The sequence below is a fragment of the Geotrypetes seraphini genome, chromosome 2 (assembly GCF_902459505.1).
Source record: "Geotrypetes seraphini chromosome 2, aGeoSer1.1, whole genome shotgun sequence".
In the NCBI taxonomy this organism is placed as follows: domain Eukaryota; kingdom Metazoa; phylum Chordata; class Amphibia; order Gymnophiona; family Dermophiidae; genus Geotrypetes; species Geotrypetes seraphini.
The window spans coordinates 383,340,159-383,365,427 of NC_047085.1; the positions used below are offsets into that span (position 1 = coordinate 383,340,159).

The window sequence follows — 25,269 nt, forward strand, 5'->3', positions numbered from 1 at the left end:
TAATATTACCTCGAAATCAGAACCCCATATGGACAACAAACTTCCCCTCTGCAACACTAACAGGCTTTAATTTCACACACACACAAGCCAATCACACAACAGGTAGTAACAGGGAAAAAGAAAGGAAAGAAAGGTGGAGAAAAAGCCTCAGTTCAGCTTCATCTGGCAAAAAAAACTCCACCTTTCAAGGCTAACCCTGTACTCCAAAATATAGAACCAGTAGAAAAAGCTCTATGGTAGCCTGCAAGGAGATGTTACAAAACACACCGGGACACACAGCCCTCAGTTGTGAAAAAATGGGTAAATCAACACTGTAGCAAAGTAGTCCAGGATTCAGCGTGGAACACAGCAAAAAAAGAGAACAACTTAGCTGTTTTGGCATCCAGGATCTCTTCACCTCCTGGGCCCTGCAGCCACTGAACCCGATGGGGAACCCTCCGTTTCGCTCTGGTTGCTGCGTCAGGGGTTTCAACTTCACTGCTTCTCATACGCTCTATCCAGACCCACCAAGCTCTTCAGGCTCTCACACCACTTCACAGAACAATACCGGTGCTAAGACACTCCACAGCCTCCAGCTAGAAATTGCACACAAGCTCCACCTCCAGACACGATCCACCAATCACAGGCATTCAAACACCAAAGAAGGCTCAATCTGGGCATTCAGTCCCACAGGCTGAACAGATTGCAGAGTGAAAATCCATTTTTGCTCTTTCTGCCAGAGTAAACGCCTCCAATTCCCCCGGCGAGCAGGGTAAGCAATGTGTTCAATTACTGTGCAACGTAGAGCCCCAAATTCATGATTAGCTTCCAAACAGTGTGTCACCAATGGCTCCTCCAAGCTCCGAGTGTGCAGACAGGACCTGTGCTCAATTATTCTGGTCTTGAATTGACGATAAGTGTGTCCCACATAGATCATAGAACAGGAACACACTATAATATAAACCACCCCCTCTGTTCTACATGAAGTGGCACTTCGTAGTTTATAAACTTTACCAGTCTTAGGGTGCACAAACCTGTCAGACTCAATCATTACAGCACACACTGAACACTGACCACAACTTCTGTGGCCCCCTGTAGTCCCCATGTCCAGAACAGACAAAGCAGGTCTCAAAACATTAGGGCTAAGTATATCACTAAGGTTCCGATTACGCCCATAAAAAAATAAAGTCTGAAGATGTTGTAGGCTCGAATGTACCCTTAAGATGTTGGAGTGTTGGCGAATGACCCGCTGTGAACTTCTGGACATATGATTAAATGTGGAGACAAAGGGGACCATATCTTGGGACCGCTGCCCCTGACGGTATTCAAGTAAGGCCTCTCTATGGTTATATAGGGCCCTTTTCCTGGCCCTCGCTATCACATGGATGGGATAACCCCTGTTAACAAAGCTCTCCTGTAGTAGGGCAGATTGGTGTTGAAATTCTTCATTAGTGCTGCAGATGCGTCTGTAGTGCAAAAATTGGGCAAACGGGATGCTGGTCTTCATGGCATATGGGTGCATGCTGCTAAATTGCAATAGAGAATTACGATCAGTTTCCTTAACATGTACAGTGGTATGTATCAAGCCACCCTCAATTTCCACAGTAACGTCCAAAAACGCTATCCTTGTGCAATGGAAATTCATCTCAAATTTCAGCGCAGGATGACAAGCATTGATATAGTCTCTGAATGAGAACAACTCTTCCAAAGATCCACGCCAGAGACAGAAAATATCATCAATAAAGCGGGTCACACCCACCATCGCTTGACAAAATCTAGAGGGGTAAATAAACCGATCTTCAAAGTACCCCATAAACAGATTGGCTATAGTAGGGGCAAAAGTGGCACCCTTTTTTTCACAACTGAGGGCTGTGTGTCCCGGTGTGTTTTGTAACATCTCCCTGCAGGCTACCATAGAGCTTTTTCTACTGGTTCTATATTTTGGAGTACAGGGTTAGCCTTGAAAGGTGGAGTTTTTTGCCAGATGAAGCTGAACTGAGGCTTTTTCTCCACCTTTCTTTCCTTTCTTTTTCCCTGTTACTACCTGTTGTGTGATTGGCTTGTGTGTGTGTGTGAAATTAAAGCCTGTTAGTATTGCAGAGGGGAGGTTTGTTGTCCATAAGGGCTACACTGGACCACCAGGTTGGGAGACCCTTTCAGCAAGAAGGGAGTGGGCATCCCTCCTGCCAATCTTCAGTATGGGGAATGGGAGGTAGGGGGCTTGCCGACAGGAAGGAGAGGGCATTCCTTCTGATGATTTGATTTAACAGTAGGGGGTAGGGGGCTCAGGGGAGCTCAGCCTGGTGGGGGAAGGGGGCTATCCTCAAGGGCAGATAGGTTTGAATTGGGGGCTCTCCCTGGCAGCTGAGCTGATCGGGGCAGGGGGAGTCGCAGTTAGCTGAGCCGGCAGGGAGAGTAGCAGCCGTGGGCATGGGTTTTTTTTTGTTTTTCTTTTCATTTTGGACAGGAGGGAGGAATTGTGCCTAGCGATTGCTCTTTTGGACAAGTGCAAGGCACAGTTCCCCATTCTAGTAATACCCAACATTAAAGGCTCCTTTTACAAAGGTGCGTTAGGGCTTTAACGTGCGGAATAGCATGCGCTAAAATGCCCCGAGCGCTAGCCACTACCACCTTCTCTTAAGCAGGCGGTAATTTTTCGGCTAGCACACTGTAGCGCATGCTAATCTGGTGCGTGCACTAAAAACACTAGCGCACCTTTGTAAAAGGAGCCCTAAATCTTTCATTGATAAATCTTGTAGTTTAATAGAAGGAGAAGCTTCTTGAGAGGAAATATATTTAAGAAGAACAGGTAATGGTAATAATAATAATAACAGTTTATATACCGCAGGACTGTGAAGTTCTATGCGGTTTACAATGATTAAAAGATGCTACAGATTGAGGAGAATTAACGAAGTTAAGAGCTAGTGATAAACAGCTCTAGAGATCAGATATTGTGAACTAAGATTGTACAGGTCAGTTACCTAAATACTTCAGGAACAGATATGTTTTTAGGTGTTTCCTAAATTCCCCATAAGTAGTAAGCATAAGCAATTGTTCCAGATCTTTATCCCATAATGCTGCCTGATGTGAGAAAAGATGTTGATGATGTCTTTAAATTTACATCCTCTAACCGGTGGAGAAACAAAATTCAAGTGTGAATTTCTCTTATGTCTATTGGTTGAGAAAGAGAAAAGGTCAGTTATATTTAGAGGCTAAACCGAATAGTACCTTAAAGCAAAAACATCCAAACTTAAACTTCACACGTGCCTCCATCGACAACCAATGCAGAAGTTGGTAGGAAGGTGTTACATGATCGAACTTCTTCAACCCCAAATTAGCCTGACCGCCGCATTTTGCACCAGTTATAATCGCTGCATATTCTTCTGGGAAATTGCCAGATAGGCAATATTACAGTAATCAAGTTGACTCAGTATAAGGGATTGTACCAAAATTCTAAATGATGAAACATCAAAATATGCTCTAATAGGCCGAAGCTTCCATAGAGTAAAAAAACCATTTCTAACCAAAGAGTCCACCTGGTCTTTCATCGTTAGGCCCTGGTCCAGTATTACACCCAAAACCTTCATAGTAGATTGAATAGGATAACTAAGTTTATTGATGCACAGTGATGTTTTAGTATCAAGCGGGTGTGACGAAGCTACAAAAATGTTTGTTTTTTCTGAATTAAGCTTCAGTCTAAATTGAGTCATCCATTGCTCCATCAAATTTAGTACTTCGTTTGCCTTTGGAGTAACTTCCAAGAGAGAGAGGTAGCGAATGGGATAATGATCGTTAACTAAATAATTTTATCCCAGCTGGGTCAATTGCACATCTAATGATGACATGTAAACATTGAAAAGCAATGGGGATAATGGTGATCCCTGCTTAACGCCAGATGGATTACTCCAGGTATCAGAGAGATCGTAATTAAAATGTACTTGATAGGTGCAGGACATAAGGAAACCTCGAAACCAGTCTAACACCTCTCCTCTGTTACCAATTGCATCTAAGCATTGTAACAGATTCCCATGGTCTACTAAGGGCTCCTTTTACTAAGCTGCACTAGCAGTATAAGCGTGCACTTAACGAACACTGCTATGCCACGCGCACTAGACGCTAAAGCTTCTAATGAGCTAGTGTTAGTTTTTGGCGTGTAGCGTGGGGTTAGCGTGCGTGGCAATGTAGCGCGTGCTAAAAACGCTAGCGCACCTTAGTAAAAGGAGCCCCAAGTCAAAGGCAGAACTCATATCAAATTGCATAATCAGGGCATTAAGGCCTCTACTAAACAAGAAACATAAATTATCTAAGATTGTTGCAATTACTGTCACAGTGCTAAACAAAGATCTAAAACCAGATTGAGTTTCATGTAAAAGAGAGAACTGATCAAGATATTCCATCAATTGGGTATGTACCAATCCTTCCATGATTTTTACAAAAAATGGAATGGATGCTACTGGTCAATAGTTAGTTACTAATGCTGATGACTCTTTTCAACATATTCGTAGGAGACCTGACTCAGGGGCTTCAAAGTAAAATAACATTATTCGCCGATGTCGCCAAACTATGTAACATAGTAAGTAATAGCGATCTGCCCGATGGTATGACACAGGACCTACTCTTGGAACATTGGTCCTCGACTTAGCAGCTTAGCTTCAACGCTAAGAAATGTAAGGTCATGCACCTTGGCAGCAGAAATCCATGCAGAAATTACACCCTAAATGGTGAGACCATAGCTAGGACTGCAGCAGAGCGTGATTTAAGAGTAATCATTAGTGAAGACATGAAAGCTGCCAATCTAGTGGAGAAGGCTTCATTCAAGGCTAGACAAATGTTGGGGTGTATCCGTAGAAGTTTCATCAGCCGGAAGCCCAAGGTCATAATGCCGTCGTACAGATCCACGGTGAGACCTCATCTGGAATACTGTGTACAATTCTGGAGGCCACATTACCAAAAAGATGTGCTGAGAATTGAGTCAGTTCAATGAATGGCCACCAGGATGGTCTCGGGGCTCAAGGACCTCTCATACGAGGAGAGGCTGCGTTTAAATATATCACCGGTCGTATCGAAGAGGAAGATGATATTTTCTTTCTTAAAGGACCCTCAGCCACAAGAGGGCATCCGCTAAAAATCAGGGGCGGTTAAATTTCATGGCGACACCAGGAAGTATTTCTTCACCGAAAGAGTGGTTGATCATTGGAATAAACTTCCAGTGCAGGTGATTAAGGCCAGCAGCGTGCCAGATTTTAAGAGTAAATGGGATGCGCATGTGGGATCTCTAAGAGGGTAAAGTTGGGGGGAGTGCATCAGAGTGGGCAGACTTGATGGGCTATGGATATCTAAGAGGGTAAAGTTAGGGGGGTGGGTCTTTAATGTGGGCAGACTTGATGGGCTATGGTCCTTTTCTGTCTTCATTTTTCTATGTTTCTATGTTTACAATTTTTTGGAATTGGGGTTATTATAACGTGACCATTATTAGTAAGGAATTTTCCATTTTTTATATTATCGGTCAAATAATTCAGCAAAGTTAGTTTAAAATCTAATGGAGCTGTTTTCATAATTTCTGGGTGATAAAAGAGTCCAAAACGCAGTATGATTTAGTGTACTTGTTATATAATTTGACATAATTATTCCATTCTAAATCTTGAAAGGAACTCCAAATCATATCCGCTGCTATTTCATTTCCTTGTATGTTAACTATTTGATGTTCATATTTGTCATTTGTCGAACAGTTATTTCTTAAGTTTTTAATTTTTGAATCAAAATGCTGTGCTAAATCATTTGCTGAAGGTAGCTTAATATTATGCATGAATTGAGTGTAGCATGTGGTGTCAAATAAATTTGTAACCAAGTTGAACAGTTCTCTTGTATTGATTCCTTATGAGCTAGTATTAGATGAGTCAATTTTGGATGAGTAAAATGCTTTATGTTTTTCTTTTATCAATTTGTAGATTTTTATATTGGATCTCCAGTTGTTCCAGTCTGACAAATTTCCTGTTTTTTTTCCAGATCCTTTCCAATCATCTTACTAATTATTTCATTTTTAAAAGTTCAGTGTCAAACCATTTATTATATTTATTTGAGCAGCTTTTACTATTTCGTTTAGGGGCAATTTTATCTAAAATGGATGTGTTTGTTTTCATCCAATGATCCCAAAAATCAACCCCTTCTCCTATCTCCGCTCGTAATTCATATTGTGACCAATATTCTTCTGGATTGATGTGACCGCTTGTGAGATGTTCTTTTTTTAACCTTGGATGTGTTTTAGATTTTAAATGAGTCCAGATTAAGGGCTCCTTTTAGAAAGGTGCATTAGCATTTTTAGCGCATGCACTGGATTAGCCCGCACTATAGCTTGCACTAGCCAAAAAACTACTGCCTGTTCAAGAGGAGGCGGTAGCGGCTAGTGCGCGCTATTCCACGCATTAAGGACCTAACACACCTTTGTAAAAGGAGCCCTAAATTAAAATAAGTAAAATGATCAGACCAGATATCATGACACCAAGTACCATCAGATGGAGAGATTGGAAGGATCTAAAATCTCCTTTGTAGACATAGCTACCACATCTAAATGATGTCCTTTTTCATGTGTATGTGTCGGTAAAGGGAGATTATAATTAAGCAAAGATAGAAAGTTTTTAAAATCTTTCGCATCTGGATTGTCCTCTTCATCTAAATGTAAGTTTATGTCTCCTACAATAATATTATATGAAGGAGTAATTGAATTATGTAGAACAAATTCACAAAAGTCCTCTCTAACTTTTGTCCAAATTTTCAGTGGACAGAGGTTGCTGTGTGACTGAGGGCTTGTCCGGTTAATACTCTTAAATTAAATTATAGAATTATTTTCATTTTCTGCTTAGTTTGGAGTTGGACTTCATCTCTTTTCCCTAATCTTTGCAGACTTCTTGGGGTGAGGGAGGTTCTTTCATTTGTCAACTTTTCAGTGGGACATAAAATAATATGCAAGAAAGGGATTCTTCTAGTTCCTTATTGCTAATTTTACAGGCTAATATTTCTAACCGATTGGTCATTTTTGAATCCAATAGTTAAAATTCAAATCCTTCCTTAAAAAGAACTGCTAATCCTCCCCCTCTTCTGCCATCACTATTTAGCATGTGAATTTTAAAATTATCTGGTAGAAGAAGGTCATTTATTATTGGATCCTCTTCAGACAATAGCCATGTTTCCGTTAGAAAAAGACAGGCTGATGATCCATTTAGACCTCTTAACTTTGAGAGATTAATTGCCTATGGGAGATTCCTTTTTTTAAGGAAGAGAACTGTATTCACTGTTGCAATGTCCAATGACGTTACCAATTGCAAATGTTGATATATAGGTCCCGTAACAATTATGGGTCTTATAGTCATACTTTTAACTACTTTGCATTTCCCTTTGAAGAAGAGCAAAATGACTCACTCCGCATACCTCAATTGCTCCAAAGGGGCGGGACCTGCCCCTTTGCTCATGCTTCTTTGGGCACATGCCAATGGCCATGTGTCCATGGCCGCATTTTGTGCTGAGATGTGCTACTTGAACTGGTATCCAAGGATATTTGTGGTTGTAAGGGATTAGAATACAGCAGAAGGGAAGCCCACTCCCTCCTGCCTACAGGGCCACATGCTGCAAATTACAGGACTTCCCCCTCCCAATGCATCTTGGGATGCAGTGGGAGGGGCCAAAGGCCCTTATTGGCTCAAAATGGTTATTTTGATGTTGGAGGAGGTCCAAGATGTCAGGGGGATGTCGTGGATATCAGGAGATATCAGGGGAGGTCCAGAGATGTCAGGCTGAGATGATCCTGACAGTTGGAATCCCCATCAGCTGAGCCACCAGAAATCCCCAAAATCAGCTCAACTGATGGGGATTCCTCTGCAGTGATCAGACAAGGTAGTTGGTGATTATGTCTATAAAACTTGCTTTTGTGTGTTTTTCACGTGGATGTTTATATTTTTGAAAATGGGCAAAAAAGGTAGACGTCCTAGGGACCAAAACTTATATCTATAAATAAAAGATAGATGTTTGGCAGCTTTGAAAATGGAAATTTTTCCTACTGGGTTTGTGGAAGTCTTGCACAAAACATCCAACCTCAGACTTAGGCACACTATCGCTTATTTATGCCCCTCTAACCATTCTTTGAATGAAAAAATATTTCCTCCTATATATTTTTTAAGTATTTCAATGTAATTTCATTGAGTATCCCCTAGTCTTTGTATTTTTTTTTTTTTTTTTTTTTTGAAACAGTGAAAAATCGATTCACTTTTACCTGTTCTACACTACTCAGGAATTTGTAGATCTCAATCATATCCCCCCTCAGCCATCTTTTTCCAAGCCGAAGAGCTCTAACCTCTTTAGCCATTCCTAATACGAGAGGAAATTCCATTCCGTTTATCATTTTGGTCATTCTTCTTTGAACCTTGAATATCTGAGATCGCTGCCTCACGTAGTTCAATATCAGGCCAACTGTGTTTATTTTTTCTTTTCATTTGGAGGGGGAATGTCAAGGGCAGAGAATGGCCATGGATGTGCTAATCAGCTGGTGCACTGTCAGTACCACCACACTAACTGCTTAGAACATCCATAACATGACAGCCCTTAGCACCTCTTAAACAGCTGACGGTAAGTGCTTCCATGGCAAAAATTTTTTTTCATGTCTGTGCACTATTGCTAACATTAGCACATGGCCAGAAATAAAACAAACAGAAAAAAGTCCTTTTTGATGGCCACACTAGAAATGAGCTTAGTGCACAGGAAAGGCCCCTTTAAGGACTCGCTATGCCTATTTAGTATAGCCGCATAGTAAAAGAGCCCATTAGATTCTAAACCTTCCAGGGACAGAAAAATATGTGCTGAATCTGAAATTAACTCATTTTGAACTACTGAGAAAGATGTGAGCTAAATCCATAATCCCTTTACCTTACCAACCACCTGCTGCATCCAGACCTACTTTGTATTACAGAAAAGGGACCAAGCTATTAAACTAAGATCAGTGTGTTTCCCAATAAGTTTGCTCAATTTAATATACCTTAGAACTGCTGAAATTCAGAAGTGGGGAAAAAAACTGGAGCCTATTGTTAAACATGTGATACACACATCTCCTGGGTAAACACAATACAGTAGGATCTGGTAGTTTCTGACCTTTCTGGGACACCAACCATTTTTAGGCTCAACCACCGACTGCTATTATTCTTATCCTTTGCTAATTCTATAATTGCGCCCTGCCTTCTCTTTAGCAGTCTTTGAATTACTGTCTCTTCCAAGTTGCTAACAAGGATTGTGAACACCATCTTGTGCTCTACGCATTCTACCTTGCTTAGGATCTCCCAGCTAAACTCTTTAATCTCTTTGAGCATGGCACCCAGATTGATATTTCGTTGAGAAGCCATCTGCCTTAACTCTGGCAGCTACAGTTCCTTGAAAGTCAGATGCTGCACAGAGGCCCATGCCAGCTTTCTTTAGTTGTCACTTGTAATGAGTTGTGATTTCACCCTTTTATCATTGTCTGTGATTTTTGAGCATATTGGAATCTTTTAACATATTGAGAGAGATATTCCTCATGATAATGCCCTTAGAGCCAAGTTTATTTTTTATTTGATATACCGCTCATTAACACAGCCAATCTGGACCATTCACAAGGGTTCACAATCTAATCAGGTACTTTAAGTATTTTCCCTATCTGTTCTGGTGGGCTCACAATCTAACTATGTTCTCCTAGTTTTCATTCACTGTCTTCCCTTTTTTATTTCTTAGGACTCTCTGCCAGACACCTCCCCACCCCGTAAGGTAGCCTCCCTACCTCCCCCCCCCCCCGTATCCCCCTCCTCCACCCCCATGGGAGTGGTTTAAGGGATCTGGCCAATCGGAATCTTAGGCCATTCCCAGTGCATACCAGAATACACTGCAAGAGGGGCCTAAGATTCTGGTTGGCCCAGGTGCCTAAGGCCCCTCCTATGCACTGGGAAGGGGAAGGCCCAAAATCCGAGTTAAGACGAGCCAACCGTCTGGAGGCAGGAAGGATGCCTCTGGCCGGCCATCAGCATAAGGTTCCGGGTGGGCTGGGGGGAGTCTGGGAGGTGGGATGGAGGGGTCCAGCAAGGGTTGGAGGAGGAAGGATCCGGGGGGGCTACCTTACGGGGTGGGGAGGCGTCCGGCAGGAGGGACTGGGCATCCCTCCTGCCAGTGATGGTCAAGGGGGTTCTGGCAGGGCATCCCTCCTGCCGGCGATGTTCAGGGGGTGGGGGTGTCCGTCAGGAGGGACTGGGCATCCCTCCTGCTGGTGATCTTTGTAGAAATGTTGGGGGGGATTCCGGCAGGAGGGATTGGGCATCCCTCCTGCCAGCGATCTTTGCAGTGGTGTTCTGGGGTTCTGGCAAGAGGGATTGGGCATCCCTCCTGCCGGCGATCTTTGTGGTGATATTGAGGTGGCGGGTTCTGGCAGGAGGGACTGGTCATCTCTCCTACCGGTAGTCTTCAGGGGTGGAATGGGTTGCCGCAAAACTTATCGTGGCAGGGAGATCCCTTGCCACGATAAGCTCAGTGGCAACCTGATTCTCTAACCAGCACATGTGACATCGGCACCGGTTAAAAAATTGAGGTGTTAGGCAGGCTTAGGCCCATGTGTGATTCTCAAAAGGCTGCTTCTGAGACTGGGCGTCCTTTACAGAATCCAGCCCTAGGTGCCACAGATTTATCCTTATCCATCCTATGAAATACATCATTTTGCACTGAAACCAGGAAACCAGTTCAATATACTTAGCAAGGAAAAAAATGATTACAAATGGGTAATAACTCAAACAGACTGACACAGATAAATTGGGTACTTTAGTGAATGTGTCCTCACAGCAGTAGGGTGATCCATGGTAGTACGCAAAAAAAACAACCTTGTCAAATCTTGTCTCCACAAGGCTTATTTTTGTCTACTTGGTATGTCTTACTCATGTGTCAGATTTCATCGTGATTAGACATGCACTGTTTGTGTGTTGTGTATGTAGGTGATTGTGCATAATTAATATGTATGGCATCATCTAGTTTGCGATCTGCACCTGAAAACTTGCTCCATGGAAAGTCAGTTTGTTAGCTGTCAACTGCTAGACTGTCACGTGGACTGGATGCTCTTTGACTGGTCAATTTTCATCACTATGACGAAGGCTATAAGTTGGCGTGAGTCAGCGACGGCGGTATGAGATCGAGCCAAGATACCAACACTGAAGCACTGAAAGCACTAAAAGGCAAAGATAGTGCTGTACATTTAACAGCTCAGAAGAGCTTACAATCTAACTTGGAAAGACAGACAGGACTTCTCAGGGTTGGAGAGTTTCTAGTAGAAGGAATGATACGATGAGTGTATCTCACAGTGAGTGAGAGTTAAGAGTTGAAAGCAGCTTCAAAAGAAGTAGGCTTTTAGCTTGGATTTGAATACTGCTAGAGATGGAGCATGACATATTGACTCTGGCAGCCTGTTCCAAGCATATGGTACAGCAAGAGAGAAGGTAGTATCAAAACTCAGAAACAGTAAAAAATCCAATAACAGTCTATCATGCACACATTCACAAAGATCGTGTGGAAGGTAAAGAGAGCTAAAACATGAGTCGGGGGGAGGCCCCACTGGGAGGAAAAACCTCAGATAAAGCCCTTCCACCACTACAGCTGTGGCTAAGGTGTTTAGGCGGAGAACCTCATCGGCATAAAAACCTCTCGTGGAGCCTAGTGCGGCTCTATGTTGTGCAAATAAATTGCAAAATTAAATAGCCAAGTGGTCACAATAATTTAAGGTGTAAAATGACCTTAAATTATTGTGACCACTTGGCTATTTAATTTTGCTATTTATTTGCACAACATAGAGCCGCACTAGGCTCCACGAGAGGTTTTTATGCCGATGAGGTTCTCCGCCTGAACACCTTAGCCACAGCTGTGGTGGTGGGAGGGCTTTATCTGAGGCTTTTCCTCCCAGTGGGGCCTTCCCCACGATCTTTGTGAATGTGTGCATGATAGACAGCAAGAGAGAAGGGACAGAGTCTGGAGTTGGCGGTGGAGAAGGGTATAGATAAGAGGGACCTACCCAATGAACGGAGTTCATGGGGGGAGCATAGGGGGAGATAAGTGAGGAGAGATATTAATAATAATAAAAATGTATTTATATCCCGCAGTATCTTGCAGTTCAATGCGGTTTACATCAAGAGAAACTGTCAAACAGTGAAATACATACATGAACACATGCCTGAAATACATCACTGAGATAATTTAAAGAAATTTATCATATAAGTTTTCAGAGATCTTCTAAATGTTTGATAGGTAGAAAAAATTATTAACAATTCACTTATAGTTTTACCCCTAATGCCAGCCTGATAAAATAAAGTTTTGTCCAGGAATCTTTTATAAACACATCCTTTCAACATGGGAAATAAGAACAAAGAAGTTCCACGTGTTTGTCGTAAATTAGTACAGAATACAAAATGTTTTGAAAGGTAAATAGGTGCAAAACCTAACATCTTATAATATAGACATGAAAATTTGAATATAATCCTGGCTTCGACTGGTAACCAGTCTAATTTTTTTAATATGGGGCGATATGTTCAAATTTTTGCAGACCAAAAATTAGTCGAATCACTGTGTTTTGAATAATTCTTAATCTCTTGATGGTTTTTTTTATATAGGATCCCAAGTAAATAACATTACAATAATCCAAAGTACTTAATACAAGAGATTGAACTAATAACCTGAATGCTGAAAAATCGAAATATGACCTTAGAGAGCGAGTTTGAATTGTATTCGGAAACAGAAGGGGAGCCAAGGAAGTGGCTTGAGGAGAGGGGTAATGTGAGCGTGGCGGCTCTCATGGAATATGAGTCATGCAGCAGCATTTTGAAGGGATTGAAGGTGTGAGAGATGGCTGAGCGGGAAATTTAATGTGGACAAATGCACATTGGGAAAACTAGCCCAAATCACAGCTACCGGATGCTAGGGTCCACCTTGGGGTTTAGTGCCCAAGAAAAAGATCTGGGTGTCATTGTAGATAATACAGTGAAACCTTCCGCCCAATGTGTAGCGGCGGCCTTAAAAGAAAACAAGATGCTAGGAATTATTAAAAAGAGGATGGATAACAAGACTAAGAATGTTATAATGCCTCTATATTGTTCCATAGTGCAGCCTCAGCGTTCAGTTCTGGTCTCCTTATCTCAAGAAAGATATAGCAGCACTAGAAAAAGTTCAAAGAAGAGTGACCAAGATGATAAATGGGATGGAACTCCTCTCATACGAGGAAAGACTAAAAAGGTTAGGGCTCTTCAGCTTGGAAAAGAGACAGCTGAGGGGAGACATGATTGAAGTCTACAAAAATCCTGAGTGGAGTAGAACGGGTACAAATGGATTGATTTTTCACTCTATCAAAAATTGCAAGGGCTAGGGGACACTCAATGAAGTTACAGGGAAATACTTTTAAAACCAATTGGAGGAAATATTTTTTTCACTCAGAGAATACTTAAGCTCTGGAATGCATTGCCAGAGGTTATAATAAGTGCAGAAAGCTTAGCTGATTTTAAGAAAAGTTTGGACAATTTCCTGGAAGAAAAGTCCATAGTCTGTTATTGAGAAAGACATGGGGGAAGCCACTGCTTGCCCTGGATCAGTAGCAAGGAATGTTGCTACTCTATAGGTTTTTTGCCAGATACTGGTGACCTGGATTAGCCACTGCGAGGATGTTTGGATTGGTGAGATACCAGCTTAATTTGTTCATGGGACACGGACTTTGAAGGGACCTGATGCGGGGCCATGTTTTGGTGAGGGTGATGGATCATTGGTCTGACCCAGTAAGGCTATTCTTATGTTCTTATGAGACCTGAGAGAAGTACGTTGCAGTAGTCTAAGTGTGACATTATGACAGCATGGATAAGGATTTTGGTAGTGTGCTCGGAGAGCAGAGGCCAGATTTTGGTAATATTATAGAGGAGGAAGCGACAGGTTTTAGTAGTTTGTTGGATCTGAGTTGAGAAGGAGAGAGAGGAGTCAAAGATTACCCCGAGGTTGCAAGCTGGCAAGACAAGGAAGAAGAGAATGCTATCCACAGAAATAGAGAACAGCGGCAGGGAGAGGTGTGTTTAGGCGGAAAGATGAGTTTGGTTTTAGGCATATTCAGTTTGAGATGGCAGTAAGACATCCAAGCAGCAATGTCAGACAGGCAGACTGAGATTCGGGCCTGAATTCCTGTAGAGATATCTAGTGTGGGGAGGTAGATCTGGGAGTTATTAGCATAGAGAGGATATTGAAAACCATTAGAGGAGATCAGTATACTGAGAGAGTAAATATATATGGAAAAGAGGATAGGGCCCAAGACAGAGCCTTGAGGTACACCGATAGACTGTGGAATGGCAGCAGAGGAGGATCCACCATAGCATACACTGAAAGTATGATGGGATAGGAAGAAAACCTGGAGAGAACAGAACCCTGGAATCCCAGCGAGGACAGCATGTCGAGAAGGTGGTGATCAACAGTATGAAAAGCAGCAGACAGATTGAGAAGATGAGGACAGAGTAGAGGCCATTGGATTTGTCCAGGAACAGGTCGTTTGAGACTTCAGCAAGGGCAGTTTCTGTAGAATGGAGAGGGCAAAAGCCCAATTGAAGCAGGTCAAGAATATCATGAGAAGAAAGGAAGTCTAGGCAACAATGGTAAACAGCATGTTTGAGTAGTTTGGATAGAAAGGGGAGGAGGGAGATGGGGCAATAGTTGGAGGTGAATGTGGGGTCTAGTGAGGGTTTTTTGAAGAGAGATGTAACTATGGCATGTTTGAAAACATCAGGAACTGTTGCAGTGGAGAGTGATTGGTTGAGGATGTGACAGATGGGAGGGATGACAGTGAGAGCGATAGCTCCGAGTAGGCAGATGGGAATTGGATCAGAGGAACAGGTAGTGGGTTTAGAGGAGAAGAGAAAGTGAGCAGTTTCCTCTTTGGTGACTTCAGAAAACGAAGACAAAGTGGCAGGGGTGGCAGAGAGAGGAAGACAGAAGAGAGTGACACCTGGGGAAAGGAGGTTGGTAGAGTGGACAGCTGGAAGGGGTAGTGGGGGAGTTGACATGGTTGGGAATTCAAGGTGGATCTTGTGAATCTTGTCGTGGAAGAAGTCTTCCTTTGTCTGAGGGAGAAAGTGAGGAGGGGATAGGAGATGGGGATACTTTGAGTAGAGCTGAGTGTGGCAAGGAGACGGCAAGGGTTGACACTAAGAGAGTTACATTACATTACATTAGGGACTTCTATTCCGCCTATACCTTGCAGTTCAAGGTGGATTACAAAAGAGCTAACTGGACATTTCCAGTGAAGTTACAACAGTTTTGGGTTTATTTTTTTTGTTTGTTTTGTTTTTTTGGTTACAAGGGAGGAGAGGTACCTGGATTAATTCTGGATATTAAATTGACTGTACGTTACTGTGTGATATAACAAATAGATTACAGTTAGAGTACAAATAAGATTGAGTTACATTTCAGGGATCTGAATACTTGGTTGGTGTTTGGGGAGGAAGAGATTATTTAAGTGGAGGTTTTGGGGGAGAATTTATCTAGGAGGAGGGGGAAGGGTTGGGTTAAGATATCTGGATAAATTTTTTGAAAAGTAGGGTTTTGATTTCTTTTCGAAAAGTTTTGTAGTATTCTTGTTTGGCAAGCGAGAGGGTAGATTGGAAGGATCTCAGCATGAATTTGAAATGTACAAATACTTTCTACAATGTGGGTCCGATATTTAAAAGAGTTTAATTGGGCAAAAGAGGGGCCTTCCTGTTTAAGACATGCAGAGTGGCCTAGGAGAAGTTATTCAGCAGCACTTAATAGGGCAGTGCCGTTGAATATAAGAACATAAGAATGGTCCATCAAGCCCAATAGCCCATTCTCACGGTGGCCAATCTAGGTCACTAGTACCTGGCCAAAACTCAAGGTTTAGCAATATTCCATGCTACCGATACAATATAAGCAGTGTCTTCTCCCGTGTCTTTCTCAATAACAGACTATGGACTTTTCCTCCTGGAACTTGCCCAAACCTTTCTTAAAACCAGCTACGCTATCTGCTCTTACTACATCCTCTGGCAACGCGTTCCAGAGCTTAACTATTCTCTGGGTGAAAAAAGAATTCCTCCAATTGGTTTTAAAAGTATTTCCCTGTAACTTCGAATGTCCCCTAGTCCAGGCAGTGCAGGGATGGTTTGGGGGCAGGTTTCATGCACTCCCAGAAGTTATAAGAGCACCAACAGTATTCAGCGCCAGTGCCTGCTTAGTTAATCAGGCAAGTAGGACCACTTAAATAGCAGTTTTAACTTTGTTGGGTTTAGCTATGCAGGTGTGGAAACTGTAAGTAAAAAACCCACTAGCTTGTGCTCTGAATTAACAATTGTTTATTAATATATCTATATATGAGGACATGCGCATCTTAAATATAAACAAAGTATGTTCTAAATTCTGGTCAGAAGACAGTCTTTATATAGGGAATTTGGCATCTTAAACACGAAGAGATCACTGGAATACATAAAAATAGATTCATTATTACGGGTGCATAGGTTAATTTACCTATCCATGATATTCTCCTTCACCCCTTGACCATCTGTATCCTTAGTACAAATTTGGAGCTATAAGTTGGTCACTATTCAAATATAATTGAATTGCAATGTTTTCCTTTGCAGAAAGGCAATAATGTAATGCAAGCTCAGCAAAGGGGTCATACATAGTACATAGTTAATGTTCTTACTAGTTCCAGAAGAATCCTAGCTTAATACTAGTGATACATTTTTTTTTTCACACAGGTACAGCACTTAAGAAAGAAAATGATGCTTGTCATTGCAATAAAGAAAAATGAAGCACATTGAAATATTACTCACCTTAGCTCTTTAAAAAGGTGAAATAGAGATTCACTTCTGGGTGAACTACATTTCCTAGAATGTACTGGGCTCTTTAGCTCAAAGCAGAGGAGGTGAAGCAGCCTTAGGGAGGGGTTGAGTGGTCAGCAGTCAGAGGGCACTCTCTAAAGTTGAAAGGGGATAGATTCTGTACAAACGTAAGGAAGTTCTTCTTCACCCAGAGAGTGGTGGAGAGCTGGAACGTAGAGAATGACACGGTGACAAAATTCATCACCGTTCCCGTCCCCGTGGATAACCGTGGGAAATAATCCTATTTCATTTTCTAGTGTCTATTTCAACCTCGGTCCTTCTACACCAGCATTCTTCAAAGCAAAGCTTGCGGGTCAGTGGCTGTGCTTATGTGAGCCAAGGATAATGAAGCCATTGTGACATCACTGATGTGATTGGTTCTTAGGCACTGGTGGAATGAGGCATTATGACATCACAATATCTGCTCTGGATACCAGAGACTGTCATTCTGTAGTGTCTATTTCAACCTCAGTCCTTCTACACCAGCATTCTTCAAAGCAAAGCTTTGTGGGTCAGTGGCTGTGGCCATTCATACTCTGATTCTTCCCTCTCTCCTTAAAGAATGACATGAAGATGGTTTCCCGCGGTTATCCGCGGGGACGGGAACGGTGATAAATTTTGTCACCGTGTCATTCTCTACTGGAACGTTCTTCTGGAGTCTGTCATAGGAGAAAACACCCTCCAGGGATTCAAGGCGAAGCTAGATAAGTTCCTGCTGAACATGGACATACGCAGGTAGGGCCGGTCTCAGTTAGGGCACTGGTCTTTGACCTGAGGGCCACCGCGTGAGCGGACTGCTGGGCACGATGGACCACTGGTCCGACCCAGCAACGGCAATACTTATGCTCTTACGTTCCCAGCTGCTGACGAAGGGGTGCTGAAAAGTTCTCAGCCCAACCAAGAAGAGAATGACGTGGATAGGGTTCAATCAATGATCGGAATCAATGTCAAAACACCTAGAATTTTGTTTCTGCAAATTGGCATTTTAAAGAATTCTGTATTGAGGAAATTTGTGGGGGTAGACCTATTTGTTCACTGCATTTTACAATGTTTATTTGTGCTTGAAATTGTGGGCGTAAATGTTTTGTACATCGTTTGGGCTCCTTTTACTATGCTGCGCTAGCGGTTTTAGCACGTGCTACATTGCCGCGCCTGCACACTAACACCTCCATAGAGCTTACGTATTTTTTATGTAGCGTGGGGTTAGCGTGCGCTAATCTGTAGCACAAGCTAAAAACGCTAGCGCAGCTTAGTAAAAGGCGCCCTTAGATTTAAGCGATTCGTCAATTTTTGAAAGAAAGAAATAAAAATGAAAAATAACGGCTGTAGTGGTAAAATAACGTTCAGAATTTAGGAAGGTGGTTGGTTGGGCTGAGATCTTTTCAGCTCCTCCTCGTAAATGTGTAGGTGTCGGCACATACTCGGTTATGTTATAGAATGGCAACATGAACATGTGTGTGTCAGTACATGCACATTTATCCAGTTTAGAAATTATTTCATATTTACTTTAAAATCATTAGATGTTACTGTCTCTAATGCAGGATTTACAGTAAATGATTTCCCTAGACTTTTGTCACCGTGTCATTCTCTACTGGAACGTTCTTCTGGAGTCTGTCATAGGAGAAAACACCCTCCAGGGATTCAAGGCAAAGCTAGATAAGTTCCTGCTGAATACGGACGTACGCAGGTAGGGCCGGTCTCAGTTAGGGCACTGGTCTTTGACCTGAGGGCCACCGCGTGAGACTGACCATTCATTGGTTTACCTTCAAGGTTGCTTTAACCGTGATATCACACCTACAGCTAACATTTCTAAATTATCCCATTCTTTAAATAAGATAGAGATCGCCCATTTTCTTTCAGACTGCCTATTTTTGACTGAATTCAAAGTTCTCTCTCTTTCTGAAAAAAACTGAACTGCGGATTCTACTTTTAACACGGACTCTAAACTCTCATGTACCCTTATTTGCGCTAGAAGTTAAGGGGGAAATGAGGCAGACTTGGTATCATCAGGGTCTAGCTTTCATGAAACATTAAACTAGGAAAGCTGAAAGGCAATGGAGGAAAAGGAGATCAGAGTTGTCAAAATAAAAATGTATTGAATTGAATAATTCTCATTTAAAAGAAATTAAGCTGGCAAAACAACCGACTTTCTGTGCAAATCGGGAAATGTAGTTGTGCTTATAAGATGCTATTTTCTTGAACTAAAACTCCAAGTCTAGAGAATGATACAGGGACCCCGTCCCCGCGTGATCTCATTTTTCCGTCCTGTCCCAGTGAGTTCTATTCATGTCCCTGCCCCATCCCTGCAAGCTCTGTCCTCATCTGCACAAGCCTCAAACACTTTAAAATCTTAAATGTTCGAGGCTTGTGCAGTTAAGGCAGAGCTTACAGGAATGGGGAAGGGACAGTGACAAAACTCACAGGGATGGGATGGGGAATTTGAGTTCCTGTGGGGACAGGGACAAATTTGTCCCTGTGTCATTCTCTACCCGACTCCTCACTATTCATCAGTGTCAACAGAGAAGTTAGCTACCTATTTTCAAGATCAGGTTAAACATCTACAGAATTATTTTGCTACATCATCTCCCTTTCTTATCTTTTATAGAGATTTTAGATATTGTATACAATTCAGTGAGTCTCTAGAGACATTGGTCTCAACTTAGCCATCTACAATTGCAAGATTTTGATAAATTCATCTCTTCATTTCACAGTCTCATCACAGTTTCTGGTTGAGAAGCTGCGGTTCCTATTTCCTTCTATAGTGGATATGATACATTCTAGCCTTTAGACAGGATTTTCCCAGTCTTTTGGAAAACAACAGTGATACGTTCTTAAATGTATCTTAAAAAATAACTTATTAGATCCCTCTTCACTGGAGAATTTTCTTCGAGTTTCCAATCTACCTTTTCTCTCAAAGTTGATTGAAATGTTTGTGTTAGAACAATTGAAAGATTTTATCAGCAAAATTAATTTGCCTTCAGCTAGTAACATTCAGGAGCAATTAGAAGGCTAAATTGTAATTGTCTTCCTGGACTTATCAGTGGCTTTTGATCTGGTCAATCTGATTGGTCAATTGAAGGATATAGGCATATTAGATGCAGTTCCTCAGTGGTTCACGTCATTCCTGACAGGAATATCTTTCTATGTTTCACGCTTTGGTCAGTCTTCTGAATGACATGATCTTTGTTGTGGAGTCTCTCAGGGCTCTTTGTTATCTCTTCTACTGTTTAATTATTTGTTAGTCTTTTAGCTTTATTGATACAGGAGTTAGGAGTATATCGTATGAGGGTAGTTTGAAAAGTTTTGAAAAAAAAAAAGCAAATTACGGTAAACAACATAGATTCTATTGAGGGCTTTACACTTAGGGCTCCTTTTACTAAGCTGTATTAGGGCTTTAACGCGTGGAATAACGCCAGCATTGAGCTGGCATTAGTTCTAGCCGAATAGTGTGGGGTTAGTGCATGCTAATCTGCGTGCACTAAAACGCTAGCGCACCTTAGTAAAAGGAGCCCTTAGTCCAGCGAATTTCTAGTTCTTTCATAAGCAATTTTCCTATTATATAAAAAAAACCTGGAAACTCGCTGGACTAAGTGTAAAGCCCTCAATGAAGACTACACATTGATCAACTTGATTTTTTTTTTTTCTTTTACTAAACTTTTCAAACCACCATCATAAACCTTTTTATGCAGATGATATAGAATTGGTTTCCTTTGTAAATCCCACTTGTCCTGATGTTTCCATCATGCTGTGGTCAAGTAAAAAAATGTGGACTCGCATGTAGAACCTAGTCTTGCTCTTGATAATGAAGGTATCGCTAAATGGTTTTGATTCTGAGATTTTATGACCGTGAGAGACAATATGGAATAAGTAAGTTTGCCAGATATTGTGGCTATCCAGAAAATAAAACTTTGTGAGTCAGCACTAACAACTTAAATTGCATCTATATGGCAACTAATGGGCCTCTTTTAAAAGTGGAGTAACCCTAGCAAAACATGTAGCCCCAGTGAGAACTCTGATGGCTAGGTTCTGAATAGATTGAAGTCTAAATTATATATTGTGTTAACTATTGAAAAGATATTTTTGCATAATGCATAATTAGAATGTGAACAAGTTAAAGCATTAAAGAATTATCCAACATAAATCTAAAGGATCAGATTAGATGTAATGTCCAAAAACAGTATATTGAAGATATATTACTATGAGCTCCTTTTACAAAGGTGAACTAGCGTTTTTAGCGCACTCACCCCACTTCCCTGTGCAGCAGCAACAGCATTTCTCTCCCCCCCCCCACTTCCCTGTACAGCAGCCGCAGCAGCATTCCCTCCCCTTCCATTTCCCTCCCCCCACACCATTTCCCTGTGCAGCAGCAGCAGCATTTGCCCCTTTCCCCCATTCCCTTCCCGCGGTCTGGCCAGCTCCCTTAGTCCCTTGCCGCCCCCCCGTCCCTTCCCGCGGTCCCGACAAACCTGCCGACTGAAGCAGCGTCCGTAGCACTCTATACACGCTGCTTCGGGACCTTCTACTGCCCTAATTTACTCTGGCACATCCCGGATGACATCATCAGAGACGCAGCAGAGCAAATCAGGGCAGTAGAAGGCCCCGAAGCAGCATGTGTAGAGTGCTGCGGATGCTGCTTCAGTTGGCAGGTTTGTCGGGACCGCGGGAAGGGAAAGGGGAGCGGCAAGGGACTAAGTGAGCTGGTCAGACGGCGGGAAGGGATGGGAGGGTCAGACCACGATGGGAGGGTCAACAGTTGGGACCACGGGAAGGGAAGGTTGGCAGCAAGGGACTAAGTGAGCCGCTCAGACGGCGGGAAGGGATGGGAGTGTCAGACTGCAATGGGAGGTTCAACGGGGGGTTGGGTGCTTCGAGGAGGGGTGCCGACAAAGAACTTACTTACTGTGATTGAAGGGGGAGCCAGAAAGACTGCAGGGACCGTTTTATGCACGCATGCGCACTCCTGCCTGCCACGGACATACGGATCACAGATCACACAGGTAGGAGTACGCATGCACGCTTAGTGTTTTATTATAGTAGATGGCTGATACTGTATTTCTTCTAATTAGACTTTTTGCTATACTTTTTATCCATAGGTGTGAGGACCACCTCTGGAAATTGCCACGTGTTTTGACTCAGTGTGTTTCCAAAGGTTTGATCGGTTATAAAACATTTCTTAAAACATCTTTTTCCTAATTTACAGACAGATTTTTTAGGACAATAATTATCAGGCTGCCCGGTGGTATAAATTAATATCTGATTTCTTGAATAAAAAAACAAAATCTAGTTTCAGAGACATTTGAAGCATTGAGATAAAGCAGCATATTTGCACTTGAAGGATGAGATGTACAGCGTCAGCATCTATGAGACAAACATGGCTTTTCTTGTTACATAGATCTTTTTGGACCCCGGTTAGATTACACAGGTTAGATAGTTCTAAATCTAATAGATGCTGGCACTGTCTCTAGACAATGGGACACTGGATCATCTGTTCTATTGTCCTTTGATACTTAACTTTTGGAGGTCAATATGGGGTAAGATTAACAACATATTGGAATCATCAATTCCACTGACGTATGAGGCGGTCATATGTGGAACATTACTACATGTTAAACCCCCTATGGATCGTTATAAATGCCGTCTTTTCCTTATCATGACCGGAATAGCCATGCAGGTGGTTACCCGAAATTGGAAGAATTCTGATCGTCTAAATTTCCCTTTCTGTTGAGCAAATCTGTGCTCCAGCTATAGGTATGAAAAAATGAATGCCGATAGTTTGGGGCACAGTAATTTATTTAAATTGGTTTGGGGCCCATTGACATCTTATATTACTTCGCTATAGCAGGTCTTTGATTATGAGTCAGTTTTTGTTTATTTTCGTACACATCCAGGGAAGGGTGGGAGGGGGGCTATTTCTGTCCTAATTTTGACCTTTGAGTATTTACAATTGGGGTGGGCGGGAGGATGGAAGGATATTACTAATTTGAATAGGGTAAGGTTATTGGGGAAAATCTATGTTTCTGTGTTTATTTGAATAATCATTGGGAGGGTGGGAGGAAATGGTTGGTTATGTATACTTGTAAGTTGAATGTGCTTTTATTGACTTATTATATGTTAAATATTTGTGTTTTGCACTATTGAAGTTTGGAAAATCAATAAAGAATTTTTTTTTTAAAAACCAAACATTTTTGAGAATAATGGACATGAAAACACTGGGCAGCTACCGCAGATAAGTTTACTCACCTCGCTGGTTTTAATCTTTAAAAGTCAATAGCACTGCAACTTTTTGCTGTAAACTAATACTTTTGCACTAGCACTTTATATATTATTAATTATTATTAGTTGTGCACAAGTGAGGTCTATGATGGTGCACAACGCGACTTGAAAAAGAGTCCCGCTTTATATGTTAAGCCAAGAGCACTGGTTTCCAGCGCACCATAACTTGGACTGTCGCACTGAGACCCCACTACACTATATATATTTATTGAACTTTGTTATTTCCTGCATTTGTGGGGTTGTGGGCATTTGGTTGTAGTACTACCTACTTTTCTTGGGTTATATTTGGGGATTGGGTTAGTTGTGATTGATTGATATTCCCCTTTGGGTATTTTGAGAGTTTTGGTCATTGACATACAGCAGGCATCTGCCACGGAAGGCGTCGCTTCCAAAATTAGGCCCCTCTTGTATAATTTTAATTATGGTTTTGCTGATTTTCAATCTGTTTTCACTTTACTGATTTGTTTATTGCTTGTATGTAAATTATTTATATTGTGTTTATCAAGGGGTTTTTTTTCTCTCTTTGTGTTAGGACCCCTGATGCAAGCACTTGCTGATAAGCAGCCATTTCAAGATTCATCTGCATTGTATGGTCCCTGTGGCATTTCTACTCACGCCCATTGGCCATCTCCGTTCTTCTTTTGGCTTAGCCTTCTAAAGAGTGTGATTCTTCTTCCATGTTTTTGTCTGTAAGCAGATCTAGAATCTTACAAGACTGTGGAAAAATGGTGAAATACTTCTCATGCATTCACAGCCCACAGTTACCTGGAAGAGACATGGTTGAAGCTTTTCGAACTGTTGGAAATAATGACTAATGCATTTATTTATGGGGATTTACAGCATTAACTGTCATTATGAAAAAGATTCACCCAAGACAATGTACAGCAGATATACCTTGACATTATATTTCCAAGTTTGTTAACAGTATAACAACAGCAAAATGACTAAATTTAAGCATAAATACAATCAATGAGGTAGATTTTGAGATGACAAATTGAATCCCGGCAATAGTGAAAACAGGGAGGTTTTATGTTTACAATAACACCATGTGGACCATCTTTTTTAAAAAAAGAGCATCTCTTTAGAGGAATTAAAGTTCTTGTAAAATATAAAATAAAAAGCTATGGCCCCTAAATATGAAGCTGCGGTAAAGCTTTTTAGCGCGGGCCGTCAAGGTAAATGTTCCAACGTTCATTCAATTCCTATGAGCGTCAGAGCATCTTCCTTGTCAATCCACGATAAAACGCTCTACTGAAGCTTGATTTTATGACAAGGTTTAACTTTCCATTTCCAATGCAGTTTACTGTATTAGTTGAAAGTTATGTCAGCTCAGCTTCCTTTTCCCTAGAACTTCCCTTCCCATTGAGAAGTATCTTGGTAATTCAGAGAGTATCTTGACACACAATTTTCTATCAATTATATGTAATGGTAAATATTTACTAAAATGTATATTTTAAAATTGGCAATTAATTGAAACTAGTTATAAGCTAGAAAAAGGAGAAAGAGGCAGAATGTAAATAGGCTATTTTGTATAAGCTTTGTTACCGGTACTTCTAGAACATGTGCAGCTGCTAAAAAATGTCTAATAGCCACTATACACTAATTACCAGTATTCAGAAATACATATTTTGTTCCTTGTAACCTATTGAGAATGTATCATATTTCTAGTATTTTTATAAAAGGACCATTAATGTATTTTGTGCATATAGACTCTACACACACACAGTTTTGTATTTTACCTGGCATAGATGTAGGACTTTGAAAAATAGGGCAGATCTCTCCTGAATCTTTGATTGTATTATCTAAATATATATATTTTTCTGGCTGTTCTTCTTTTTCTGTGTTTTTGTTTATTTATGTAGGGTGGGGTGGGATGGGATAAGGGGGTATTAAAAATACAACTGTGTTTGATGACTGCCCCAGATTACGTCTCACTGAGGAGTGGGTGTATGTGCACCTGGTACAGTATAAGCAGCTAAACAATATATATCATTACATTATTTACAGCTCATTTTATCTTATTCAGTACTAAACAGCACATTAACCCTTCAAGAGCTAAAGGCGAGCGGCTCAGCTAGGCATGAATTGCTAGGGGGGGAGTTTAATGATTACTGGAAGT

General features: G+C 41.5%; 1 long non-coding RNA gene across 3 annotated transcripts in view; it reads left to right on the plus strand.

Annotated features, from left to right (window-relative positions):
- Positions 1-24,969, plus strand: part of LOC117355843 — a 74,626-nt gene extending 49,657 nt beyond the window's left edge. For 2 of the 3 annotated variants that reach the window (XR_004538458.1, XR_004538460.1), the window contains one exon: positions 23,683-24,969. This is a non-coding gene — a long non-coding RNA (uncharacterized LOC117355843). Of the gene's footprint in view, positions 1-21,970; positions 22,027-23,682 lie in introns of all 3 variants that reach the window. The other variant, XR_004538459.1, reaches the window with a different exon arrangement.
- The last annotated feature ends 300 nt before the right edge of the window (positions 24,970-25,269 follow it).